Genomic DNA, 12,846 nt, shown 5'->3' on the forward strand with positions numbered 1-12,846 from the left:
AGGCTAAAATTCCCTCAATTTTCTTTCACTTTCTTGTAGCAATTTCTTTCCAGTTCTGGATTTGCCTGTACTTTAGTATTAGCTAATATATGCAAACAGGACAGATGTAGCTTTACTGCCCAAGATGTATGAAATAAATGCAATGGAAGTATGTGAGCATCTTGCCTGAAAGCTGAGCGGCATTGCACCACTGAAAGACAATTGTGTTGGTTTTGCCTTACCTTCTAATAGAGGAGGCAAAGAATTTTAAATATATCTCCACGGTTTTTAATGATTGATGCAATCCCTTGTGCACAGTTGCTTTGCAAAGTGGAAGAAAAATTAACTGTAAATAATTTGTCTAACTATAGCACTATAATTACTAACTACCACCCTCTCTGAGAAAGATAAGCAGGTACCTGTTATGAGCTTTTCAAGGGGAGAGGAGATGTTGAGAAGGTAAAAAGAGTGTCTGGTGTCACTCAGTATGGATTGTTACAGCTTACATTATTTATTTTGGAACTGTGACAACTGACCGAAACATGGGGACTATAAATAGGAATGCAATGAGCATTAACTGTGCAAGAAGAAAAAAGATTGGCATGCAGCAAAACTTGTATCAGGCGTACAGCTGTCCATGCAACTCCCACTGCCATCCTGGAGGATTTTTGTGATTTCCCACTAAGTTTACCTCTACTGATAAAGAATTAGGAAAAGCACCATCTCTGTAAGCTTTAATTCTTACTCAGTAGAGCTGGCTAAGATACATCTTGTTAATCCTTTACATATGAAAGATGCAAGTATCCTCCTACATGTAAATTAGAGAGAAGATTTGTTTGTTTTGTGAAGTGTAACTGCTATGTACCATTCACAGACTGCATCTTGCACAGTAAGTGAAATAACTGCAGGAACAAGCTGATAAAATCAGTGTTTCCCCTTGCTGCAGTCCAGCATGAAAATATACCAAACGGGGCCCTATTCTGCCTAGTAGCATGCATTGCATTTTTGCTTCTAGGCAGGCATGGCTAAGGAGAAGACACCTGTAAAAATTCAGGTGTGCAAAGAAATGTGCATGTTAGCTTTGAATGCAGTGAGATACAGATCTTGGTTGTTTTGTCGCACAAACACACTCTCCACTGACTTTGAGCTTAGCCTTCACTCCAGGGGCAAATTATTTCAGTCTGGTATGTGATAGAATGTAACTCAATACACATACTTTTCCTTCTGTGTATATGTTACTCCATGATGTATACGAAACATTATGAGTGCCCTCAAAAGGCATCCCCTGAAAGCAAATCTATAGTTTCATATTTTGACCCTCCTCATTTTCCCTTCCTATTCTTGTAACATTTTTCACATGGCCTTAGCTGTAGACAATTGTATTTTTTTTTCCCATAGCAGACAATGACAATTACTTCTGTTAGCATATGATGTGGGAAGAGGAGGCTGCAAAGAGCGGTTGGGTAGAGAGAAAGTGGTTGGGGAAGATGATGTTAAAACACTCTGTGTTCAAAATTGGGGAAACATAGGCATTTAGTTAGGAGGGACAAAGTAAGATACATATAGCATAAAATTTAAGTTTTTTCCAGGGACACAAGAATACCAACTGTCTAAGAGCTTCTGCCACTGATCATATTACAGTTGCTGTGATAGGGGTATGGCTAACATACTGTGTGTGATTTCTCTCTCGGTGCCTATTCTTCACTGATTATCCTGCACAGAAAAAAATACAGGTACTGCAAAGGGCCTGTCGGCCCCATTCCAACCCAAAGTATAGCCTGGGCTGTTCTCCTGAGTTGGGCTAAATCTTGCTCCTGTCAATACAGTGAATTTAGGGATGTCTGAAGATGCCTTTAACAAATAAAGGCAGTGTTGTATTGTATAGGCAAGGAGGTTATAGACTTGTCCTTGCTTATTTTGTTTTTTCAGTTGGGAGAAGTAGGGTTTGTTTGTTTGGAGTTATACTTTTGTCTTCAGTGAGTGCTCCTTAGCAGCTGAATTAATTAGCCTCACTCCAGATGTCCGTGAGTCTTAAGCAGAGGCCTCTTCCACCTAAACAGGAACAGGATGATTTCCACTGCCAGCTGAACAGCAGTACATGAGCCAGTAAAATCATTAAGTGGATTTACATGTTTGATGCTAATGGCCAGAAAAGACTGGATAAATGGTGTTTATTTAATTTGTCCTCAAGTACCACAGAGTACACAGCTTCATTTAATAAGACCCCCAGCAGAGGCAATGGTCCTGGTTCTTGGTGCTTGTGATGATTTGCCCATGAAACACAGAGGTCTTGGGTGGTTTGTGCATTGTTTATTGCACCTTTTACCCCTGCAGCCAGATTCTCCAAACTGCTCTTTAGTCTTTTCAGTGAAGACTTCAGAAGGGATTTTGTAACTAAAAAAATACCCCAAACAAAACTGCTAGGGGGTGAATGGCTGTTAGCAGCTTATTTCTTGAAGGAGGTAAGTTTATAAGTGACTGGAAAAAGGCAGAAGGGTATCTGGTCACACATGTGCGGACACACCTTTGCACTGTTCCCCAGGAATATCTGAGCAGATGAAGCTTGCCCCAGGGTTGCAGTGACCCCCTGCGCTGTGTGCCCAGCACGTGGCTACACTGACGCTTTGTCCTGCTGACAAAGAGGAGTCCTTTGGCCGTTGGGGATTTAACTGAACTTCTGGCTTAATTAGGAAAAGAGTAACTATTTCTTTGTTTAAACATTTGGATTGTACGGATGAAATTGGTTGGCCAGCACAAATCTACAATCATCTTTGTGGTTGACACCAGGGATATCCAGTGGACTTTCCCTAGATGTGCACTTGATGAAAAGCTAAGGGAAAGCACCTCAACCCCAACCCGAAGGTGGCTTTTTTGCTCCTGCATTGACCTGCATTTCCTTTCCCTCATCCCACATGCAGGCTCCTGGCTGGGATGGCTTCTCATCTCGGCAGGCAGGGTACCGGGTCAGCTGCTTGGGCCTGTGGTGTTGGGGCTGGTGGTGGGGACAGAGGGGATAGGACACTGGCTTTCAGTGCTAGAGGAGCGGGATTTCTGTCAGAGAAGGGGGAGAAACCAAACCCACCAAATGTCTGCCCGGGAATCCCACCGCTCTAAAAAGTAAGATAATTGTAAAAAGCTCCAGAACTAAGAAGGGGGCCTGTGTGTCTGTCGAGCCGACCAGGTCTGGGTGAGGAGAGGAGCCCCTCGGCGCGCTGCCTTCCTGCTGAGGGGAGGGGGCGGCGAGCCGGTGCCTGAGGGGCTTACTCCTGCGGCGGCCCGCCATTACGGACCGGCTTTCCTCAGGCGGCCTCGCCGGGCCGCGGGAGCGGCGGAGACCACAGCCAGCCGGGAGGAGGAGGAGGAGCGGAGGGAGGAGGCAGCTCTGGTAGCCGGGCGGGGAGGGGGCACTCGGCGCCGCCGAGGAGGAGGAGGACTAAGATGGCCACCAGCCGCCGCGGGGAGCGGCCCCGCTCCCTCCGCCCCGCCTCGCGCGGCCCCCTCGGCCCGGCCCGGCTTTGATGGGGCCGGAACGACCCCAGCGCCCGGACCCTGCAGCGGCGGCGGCGCCTCCCGCCGGAGCCTGCCCGGGCCGCAGCGGGGGAGCCGCCCTCCCGGCCCGGCCCGCACCGCCCGGCCGCGGCCACCCCGTTGCCTAACCCCCCCCCCCCCCCCCCCCCCCCGCCGAGCCGTGCCCGCGGAAAGGAGCGGAGAGAGGAGAGGAGACGAGAGACCGCCCGCTGCCCCCTCCCCGGCCCGGCGGGCCGGGCCGGGCACAGCGGCACTGACAGAGACCCCCTCCGCCTCCCGGTGAGTGCCTGGCGGCCCTGCCCCCCGCTCCCCGGGCCCCGGCGCTTTGTTGCACCGCCGTCGGGCCCAGCCGCGCCACGGGGAGACCCGCCGCCGCCCCGCGGGCCCGGCGCGGCGGGCTGCGGCCCCCGTCCTTGCCGGGGTGCCGGCCCTGCTTTGCTTGGCTCGGCCCGGCCGCAGGCCGCGGCGGCCGCCCCGCTCCCTGGGGATGCCTTGCGGGCGGCCGCCTCCCTCCGCCGCCGCCGGGTTGGAGGAGGGGGCGACGGCGCAGGTGCCTCGGGTGATGGATTATTGTCACTGCGCGGGCAACCCCCCCCCCCCCCCGTTTTTTTAATGTTTTATTTCAGCGGCCGCTCTCTGGCTGCGGTCCCTGGGGCAGGGCTGCCTGCGGGACGGGCGGCTCGGTCCCGCTGGGCTGAGGGGGGCGGGCGGGCAGGCAGGGGCTCTGCCGGGGCCCCGGCCTGGCGTGGCCGTGGCGTGGGGAGGGTCCAAGGGGAGCCCGGAGGGGACGGCGGAGCCCCGCGGGCGCTGCGGTGGCGCTGAGCCGCTCCGGCGGCCTTTGTTGTGGCTGGGCAGGGCGGTTTTCCCGCGGGAGCCCCGGCAGGGGTGCGGGAGGGGACCCACCGGCCCCAGCCCTCGGGTGCGCGGGAGGGCCGGCGGGGAGCCGGGCCGCGGGGGGAGGCCGCCCGCCGCCCCGGGCCGGCGCGGGGAGTGAGCCCGGCTCGCAGACGGGAGGCGGGTCGCTTTTTTTTCTTATTTTTATTTTTTATGTAGTTAGTTATTTTGGCGGCAGTCCTCGAGCTATCGACCCCGTGGTGTGGCAGCGACAGTCAAATTAAAGTACCCCGGCGGGTTTCTTCCCGGTGCGTCCCCGGGGACGAGGAGGTTGTGGCTCCCGGGGGATCTGGAGCATGGTGGGGGGGATTTGCGGAGGCGCCAGGGTACCTGCTGCTTGTCTTCAACGTGGTTTTATGCCGTGCAGTTCTGGGAGGTGATCCGGGTAGATGAAGAGTTTTGTGTAAAGGCCAGTCAGTAGTGCTGGGTGCTGAGACCCTGTGCGATGTTCACCTTGAAAGATTAGGACCAGAATTTCTAGCTGTGCTTACGTGTGCCTGCATAGAGTCTTATGGAAGAAATAGTGTAGAGGACTAAATGTATGTATTTTGACCTGTAGTTTCATGAATAATCTAACTGAAATTTATTGGCTAACCAGAGTAAATCCCAAGATTTCAGTGTAGACCTGCGAGTCCTGGCCTTATTTTAATGATTGAATTTTGGTTACTTGGCATTGTAGGTTTGTGACAAGGCCTGTGCATGTCCATGTATTGGACTATGAAATTTTGCTATGGAAAACAAATGGTAGGTTTCCTGTTCAGAAAAGTAAATTTTGCATGTTGTAGCAAACAGAAATGATCAGCTAAGTCATAAACTGTGCCAGAGCTGTGTGGCTACCTGGTGCTTGTGCATGCCCCTGTGCACGGTTATGGCTGTACAGCTGTATGATGTTCCTGAGCTCACAGACTCCCATGGATCCAGGCTGGTTCTGCAGAGAGCCAGCTTGATTGCATCCTTGGCACATTTTGGTGACAAGCTAGCGGTATCTTCAAGTAGGCTATGTGAACAAACTGTACACTTTGTGTGAACTGGCATTTCTGCAGTATTTCTCTTGTCCTGTGCAATGTTGGTAGACTTGCAGTATTTGCAAATACGAAACTTATGGCTATGTGAATTGGTCAATTGCAGTAAGCCAACCAAATCCTTCTCTGTGCTTTTAGTTTATAGGCAGGCACGTTTATGAAACAGAATGCATTGGGTGCTGGAAATGTGCATACGTGTTAATATGGCATTGTGCCTTCGCTCCATGATCCTGGTCGAGAAGTGCTGGTGATCTAATTTTGGCTGCATATTTGGACTACGACTGAGTATCTCTACACTATGTGGTGTGGGTCTGTTGAGCTCAATTGGAGCCAGCTCTGGGATACTCAACACTGTTGATAGCAACGTGTTTTGGGTAGAAGAATGCCTCAAATATCAGTGGTGGTAGACTAGAGATCAGTGAACGGTATTCTTTGGTTTGATACGTGTTTGCTGGGAACTGGACATGTTCGTTTGCTTTTCCAATTTGCTGGGCAGTTTTAGGCTGCTAGACTTGGAAAAAAAATGTAGCATGTTTCGGGTTATATGGTTACAGTTACGTTGCAGCTCTTAGCAAGCTGATTACGTGATTCAAATTGAAGCAAGTTAAGCACAATGCTGCTGTGATTTTTAATATCTTTAGCACCCATTTAAAAATGTATTACAACATTTCTATATCAAGGTTTAAGTAAGGGTTAGTATGTCCAGTTGATTGTTTATTTGCAGTTTGGTGCATCCAGATCAGCTACTTGATAGTATTGTGTGGTATCAGTACTGTGGGAAAGGAACTCTCATTTCTTTCTTTCAAACTGGTCACAGAAAGATGCTAAGTAACAAAATTATTATAATTCTTAATATTTTCAACCTGGAAATAACAAATTTAGTTCAGAAGGCTGCATTATCTTGTTGCACCTTGCTACATGAATGGGCTGAGAATGTATGCTAACAACCATCTGGGTAGGTATGAAAGCCTTGGTATTTAGCTCTGGTTTGCTGGAGCTAAACTGCCAGAAGAAGTATAGAGGGCAAGAAGGTCTTCAGGATGTACTGATGTGTCTTGCTATTAGAGGAATTCAGTGATGCGTTTCACTTTTGCCAGTCTTACTTTAACTATTTCATAGTTTTCTGCAAGTGTTCAGTTGGATTTTTTTAGCATACGGAAAACTTCTGGGATGCTTCATATGCAGAGTATGTGGTGAGCATGGGCAGATGTTCTGCTTACCCTTTGAAATGCTCAGGACTGTCACAAGATTGTTTGGAAACTTTGGTGTTGGAACATGGTGTTTCACTTCCCAAATGTTGATGTTAACTGTTTTGTAGCATTGGGTTGTGGGGATTTACTTGGGTTTCTGAGGATGTGCTAAGCTGAAGAATGTAAAGGAAAGCCAGTAGCTCCCTCTCTGATGGTTAAATTGCTGAAGAACAAATCTGCTGATGTTGATTAGCAGTTTCGTTCATGTTTGTAAGTGATTTTAAGTTCCTATTGCAAAATAGTGGAAATACTGTTTCAGCAGTGGCCTTTGATTTGCAGAACTTCTGCTATAAGGAAGTCTTGCATCATTTGGCCAAAATAAACAGATTTTGGAGAGGGCAGATATGGTATGCTGTGAGAAACCATACATCTTAGTCACAGTTTACTCCCTAGTGCTTGCCTTTCTGATAATTAGAACTGTGGAAGTCTATTCTTATGGTATGTTACTGGAATGAAACTTGCATTTTGAAATGGGAAATAGCATCTTTTGTTAGTCCATAGTACAATTTTTGGGTATATGTGTAGGGAAAAACAAAGGATTTCTTCATGGCTTTAATACTGAAGCTTTTAGCTTCGCTGGTTTCCTCCTTTATTCTTTTTGCTGTTGTTGTTGTTGGTGTTTCTAATTGCAATAGTAGAGCATTTAAAATGCCCAAGTAGTGACAAATACTTACACTATTAGTTTGAGTTATTGGCAATGCTGATTGTTTTTAAAAATACTTTTTTTGTTACTTATGTGTCCTGAGGGACCTACAACTTGAGTTATAACTGTAAGCCTTCATGCACCCTTCAGTGTTGAAGGGACTGAGACACGCTGACATTAAGATTGGCGTGTCTCCTGGAACAGCTCACTTCTGTAACTTTGTAATTTGGTTTTCAGTTTTCATTTTGTAATAAACAGTTTCACTCTTGTATAGCTCCTGTTATCTTCTATTGGAGACTTTACATCCTGCTGCTGGGCTATTCACACCTTGTTCCGGGTGGGTAGGAGAAGACAGGACATAATTATAAGGCCCCTATGCACGTTTGTTTTAACCAGCTGTCCCCCAGACAGTATAGAAAGTGTTGCTGTATCCTATGTTCTTGTTTGCACTCTCATTGCCAAAGCTTCTGACGTTATGCACAAAATTCTGCTAGCGGCTTGTAACATTTTAACTGAAGTCAATGGTGTGGACATGAGAGCAGCATCTTGGCTCAGGCGATAGCACTGCAAACTTTGCAAGACTGAATATGTGTTAATTGGTGATCTTGCCTTGAGAACATGTGTTTGGCAAGCAACCCATGTTTCATGATGCAGTATCGCAAGCTTTTGCTTGTTGGTCGCATCCCCTGTTCTTCTGTGATATTACAGGTTAAGTGCGTACAGCACCTTCCTTTTTTTGGCAGTGAAAGATAACACAGTACCTACAGACTCTTTGCGTTTGGGTCACCCATTGGATGATGGGGATGATTATTTAAGCAAAGTTAGATGATCTGTAGCACAGTTGTTGCATATCTTGCTCGATCTTTATGCTAATACTGTCTCAGAGCTTAACAGGTGAAGGAGGAATAGAAAATACTGTATAAAACTGTTGGGTTAGTGCTGTGTAGCATTTTCTGACTCAAAGTGGCTTGTTTAAACCCTCAATGTTGATTTGATACTCACCTGTAATTAAAAGGAATTTTTGTATGAATGGTGAAGGGGGAACAATCTTTAGCTAATTTGATTGTAGTATACATGCCTATAAAGCGGTTAAATACATAACTATAAGGGTTGCAGGAACTCAGCTTTTCTACTTGGTCTTTCAGGTAGGTAAAGGGTATTGGGGAGTTTTTGGTTATTCTCCATGCCCCTCACCCAGCTCAGCATACCTCCTTTTTCATGAGGGTTAGTCAGAAAGATTGCTAGTTACTCAACTGAAACAGGGTTTCATACATTGAGCACCTTTTTCTTCCTCTCTCTCTAGCAGCTGCTACAAAAAGGGACTTGATGACTGTGGTGAGGACTAGGTAGCAGCAGCCTGGTGAAGAAGCCATGGCTTCGCTCTCAGGTCCTGGTGTCACTGTTGGGGGAACTGGCTTGCACCTGCTAGGAGCTCTTGGCTGGTACCAAGGCTTTCAAAACAGGTCCAAAGTGCAGCTTTGTCCAGTAGCTGCAAAGAAGGAAGAATAGGTCTTGTTCCTTTTCTATTTGCTTTGCTTTAAGTGTGCAGGAGGTATTTTTTTTCTTTCCCTTAAGTCTTTTGTGAGTGAAGGTGACATGTATCTTTTGTTTTTTCCCATGAACCGATCTGGGGCAAAAATTTCTGATTTCTGTTCTGTGTGGAAATGTGCAATTGACATAATTTTTGACAATTGTGCTGATGTTTTTGGAATTTTTAGTAACAGCAGGGAATCTTCTTGGCTTTTTTTATGGTGTGTTTTTTTATTTTTTTCTTTTTCCTCTCACCAACTGTTGAGCAAAGCTGTAGGTGTGGAAGTAGGACTGTCTGTATTGAGATTTGGGGAAAAAATTGTTTGACGTTTCTTTGGAATTGGATTGTTCCAGCAAGAGCTACATGTCATCTCTTAGGATCTTTCTCTTTTAAGGGAAGTCGGTTTTGATTGCTTTGCTGGTTTTGGTGTTTCATCAGTGTCCTGTGATGGATTTCTGCCTGTCTTAAGCATGTGACTTCTAATGCTTCTGTCATGTTGCAGAATAGGAGCAGATTTGCAGAACTTACTTTTTTTACATGAGCTACAGTATCTTCTAAAATTCTGAAAGCAATAGAACAGTGTTACACTAAGAAAGAGTGAACTGTGTGGAAGAAATGAACAATAAGAGATGTTGAATGGTAAGAAGGCACATAGCTTCATCCTTTTGGGTAAACATTTAAAAATGTAGGAGAAAGATAAGACAGATGCATCTGAATTATAATGATCAGATATGCATTAAAAGAATGTTTAGTTCTTACACCTTCACAAATGTTATTTCCATGTCATGCATTTTATTACAATACTACAAGGAAGAAGCTTTGAGCAGGTTGGCTAACTTAGTGCACAGACAATAATAAATTTGAAAACACATGGAAAAAGTGGATTTTCCAGATGGCTTATTTCATCCCTTTCTCTCTTGCTCTAGAGAAATTGCATATTACACTGAAAGTATGTAAGAGTTAAACTTGTACTTTTTCAGGTTGGGTGGGTATTCATCAGTTACATGCCTAACTTAAGCTTCTTATTCCAATTCCAAGACACCTATCTTAGAGAAGTCAGACCCTTTATAGTTGGCTTTTGCCTACTTTTTTCCAGCAACTTTTTCTACGAACTTCCTAGTTGGTGAAAGAAGTTATTCCCTCTCTTGAATCATCCATTTTCTTTCTAATGGCCGTGCCAGTTTTGGTTTTGGATGTGCATTTGAGGCTTTGCAGTGAAGGGTTTCAGAATAGGGGAAGAGTTACCAAAATCAATGCTTAACTTAAGGCAGCTGTGTCAAATAAACAAATGGAGAAAAGCAAAACCTTCAGAGCTGACAATTTGGTAGTGATGAGATAGACACATGGCTAGAAAGGGAAAATATTCCCACGTGTTCCTTAGATGCTTTTTAGGGTTGTTCCTTTTTGGAACGGTGTGGCTTCAGTGAGAATGTGGATCAGGAGCTCTTGAGAGAAATGTTCATCTGCCTTTCTATTTCACTAATGGTTTTGTCAGAGGTATCACCATGCATTGGGTATTAGAGGGTAGATCTACCTGAATTGTCTTGTTGTTATTTTTCTCAGTATCATTCTGCCAGGTGGAGTGTGGGTGCATGTGACCCATGTTTTCTGTTCTTACGTTACCTGATGATTTATTAGGTTCAAATGGAGACATGGTAAAAATCTCAGTATAATTCAAAGCAGGGTAGTTTGATTTGTGTGAACTAGTAGCTGATGGGATGTTGCTTCAGAAAGTGGACTGTATTTGAATGCCGTCGTGATAAGTAGTGTTGCTTGCTACCCCTAGCTCTTGCTGAGAACCAACATCTTAACTCACAGGTGAGCTATAATAGAAAGAGGGGGTTTGTACACCAGGGGCTTCCTGAAGTTTGTGTTTGGTCACTTTAAGTATATCCTTTTTTGTGTAATTTGAGATTAGGGGAATAGAAGGAGAAATTGCAGGGCTAGGAAAATGCTTATGGTGTCCAGAAGGTATGCTGTTTTAAAAAAAAATGCACACAGAGAATGTACGTGCTTTTTCATTAAAAATATGACAAAATATCAACTTGGCTTGGTAACAAAACTTTTGAAAGAGTTTTCAAGTGCTTGGATGATGAACAATCCCAAAAAGGAGAAAGGCTGTTCAGAATGCCTTGGGGAGGGAACAGATCGTTAAGAAGGTTAATCAGATAGAAGCACGCTTGGCATAATCAGCCTCAGCTTTTGTCTGAGGTTTATTAGGCTGGCGTGGAGTATTGGCCTTTGAGTTGTTCATAGTAGGTGGACTGTACTAGTGAAAGCTTTTGGTTTTGCTTTAGCTGGATGATACAGAGGCTTCAGTGGCAATACTAGTTGAAGCAGTTCCTGCACCCAAACTGTGGAGAGCAGGGGGCAAGTGTTGTATGGAATTACTGCAGCAAGCTCAGAAATGACCCTTAATTTTTGAAAAAAAAGGAACAAAGCAGTTGTCTGAGGACAGCCAAAGTAGTAATGGGAACCAAGAGCTGGGAATTCCCAGCTCCTTCAGGTTTAATACTGTAAGCCCGTGTATCTGTCAAAGTTGTCTTGTAGAACCAGGGCCTTACTGTTCTGACAGTGGAAGAAACTTACAGGACTTTGGGTTTTCCTGTGCATGTTTGTTTTAATGCCAGAAGCTTTTGAATCCCCATTGAATGGGAGAGGGTGGGCTTTAGTGCTCTGACTTTGGAACAGGAGAGAAGAGTGCTTTCACTGCAGACTGATGATAATAGGACCACTATCTACTGGTTTTGCGCTAAGATTCACCACCTCCATAGCATTCACAGTGCCATTGATAGTCTTAGGACTTGTCTCTGCAGTTGTATTCTTGCCAAGACTTATTTACTTCTAATGGGGTTTTATGGAGGTCCTTGGGTCTTCATGTGAGAGCCAGGAATGAGATCAAGGCCTTGCTTTGTATTTGCATGAGTGCACAGAGAACAGAATGTATGGCATGGTAGGCATGACAGACAAAGCAGATAACGAGTGCATTTCTTAATGTAAAAGTTGAGCCTTTTGATGTTCTCAGGGTTGCTAACCTAAGAGTTGAAATGTCACGGTGCAGGCCCTCAGTTTTGAGATTGATTCAAGTTATGGCTTTTAAAGCATTAAAAGCACGAGATAAATGGATATCCTTTTTGATTTTTAAGCCTTGAGCATGCAGTTATCAAATTTTTCCCACAACTGTGAGGGCTACAACATTTTTGGAATCTTCACATGGCAAAATGCTTGGAGTTGGGGTGCCACGAGTATGATGAGATTGAGAAGGATGTGGTCAGAGCTGGCAATACTCTTGTCATCACTGGTTTCCTGTCTGATAAAGTGACTGAACAGGAGTGAAATTCATTTTATTTGGGAGTTTCTTTACACTTGCAGAAGAAAGGATGCATCTCTGAACAGGCAGAAGTAAACATTCTTTATAAGCAGTGATGTGGAATAGGCATAGAAACAGTTTTGGTATTGCATCACAAATTAAATGCTAATACTTGAGTCAGTAGCGGTTGAGCAGTGAGACACAATAGAAATGTAAAAACAAAGTCTCTATGGATATGATCTAAGAGGATGCTAATTTGCTTGTTAATTAGGTTTGCAAAAGTTTCTTTTTCACAGTTCTGAGCAGTGAGGATAACCTAGTGAAGAATATTTAATTTAGGTTTTGAGTGCGTCCTGAAGTAACCAGGGAGTATCTCTTCAAGCTTTTCATTATTAGAGTGTGTAAAGGTACAGTAGCAACACTTCTTACTTTGACCGTAGTAACTTCTGGAGACAGAAATATTTTGCTTTCAGTTTCTTACCAGGAACATAACCATGTTCCTAGCAGTGTTGAATCAGGGGGGAAGGCTTCCTTGCTGTCTGCTTGAAATCCCTTGCAATTTCACTGGTGGTGTCCCTGTACTTAGGGAGACAGGAATCTGGATATGCTATATTAGTAGCTGGGCTTTCTTCTTTTTTTTTTGCCTAGTTCTTGTACAGTTTCTTGGTGTGAATTGGAATAGCCTACTG

General features: G+C 45.1%; 1 protein-coding gene across 5 annotated transcripts in view; it reads left to right on the forward strand.

Annotated features, from left to right (window-relative positions):
* The first annotated feature begins 3,673 nt into the window (after positions 1-3,673).
* WDFY3 (WD repeat and FYVE domain containing 3) overlaps positions 3,674-12,846 on the forward strand; it is a 180,794-nt gene continuing 171,621 nt past the window's right edge. For 4 of the 5 annotated variants that reach the window (XM_075500914.1, XM_075500913.1, XM_075500916.1 and 1 more), the window contains exon 1: positions 3,674-3,786. The gene's annotated coding sequence lies outside the window, so the exon portion shown is untranslated. The remainder of the gene's footprint in view (positions 3,787-12,846) is intronic. The other variant, XM_075500915.1, reaches the window with a different exon arrangement.

Source organism: Mycteria americana, chromosome 4, assembly GCF_035582795.1.
Source record: "Mycteria americana isolate JAX WOST 10 ecotype Jacksonville Zoo and Gardens chromosome 4, USCA_MyAme_1.0, whole genome shotgun sequence".
Taxonomy (NCBI): Eukaryota; Metazoa; Chordata; class Aves; order Ciconiiformes; family Ciconiidae; genus Mycteria; species Mycteria americana.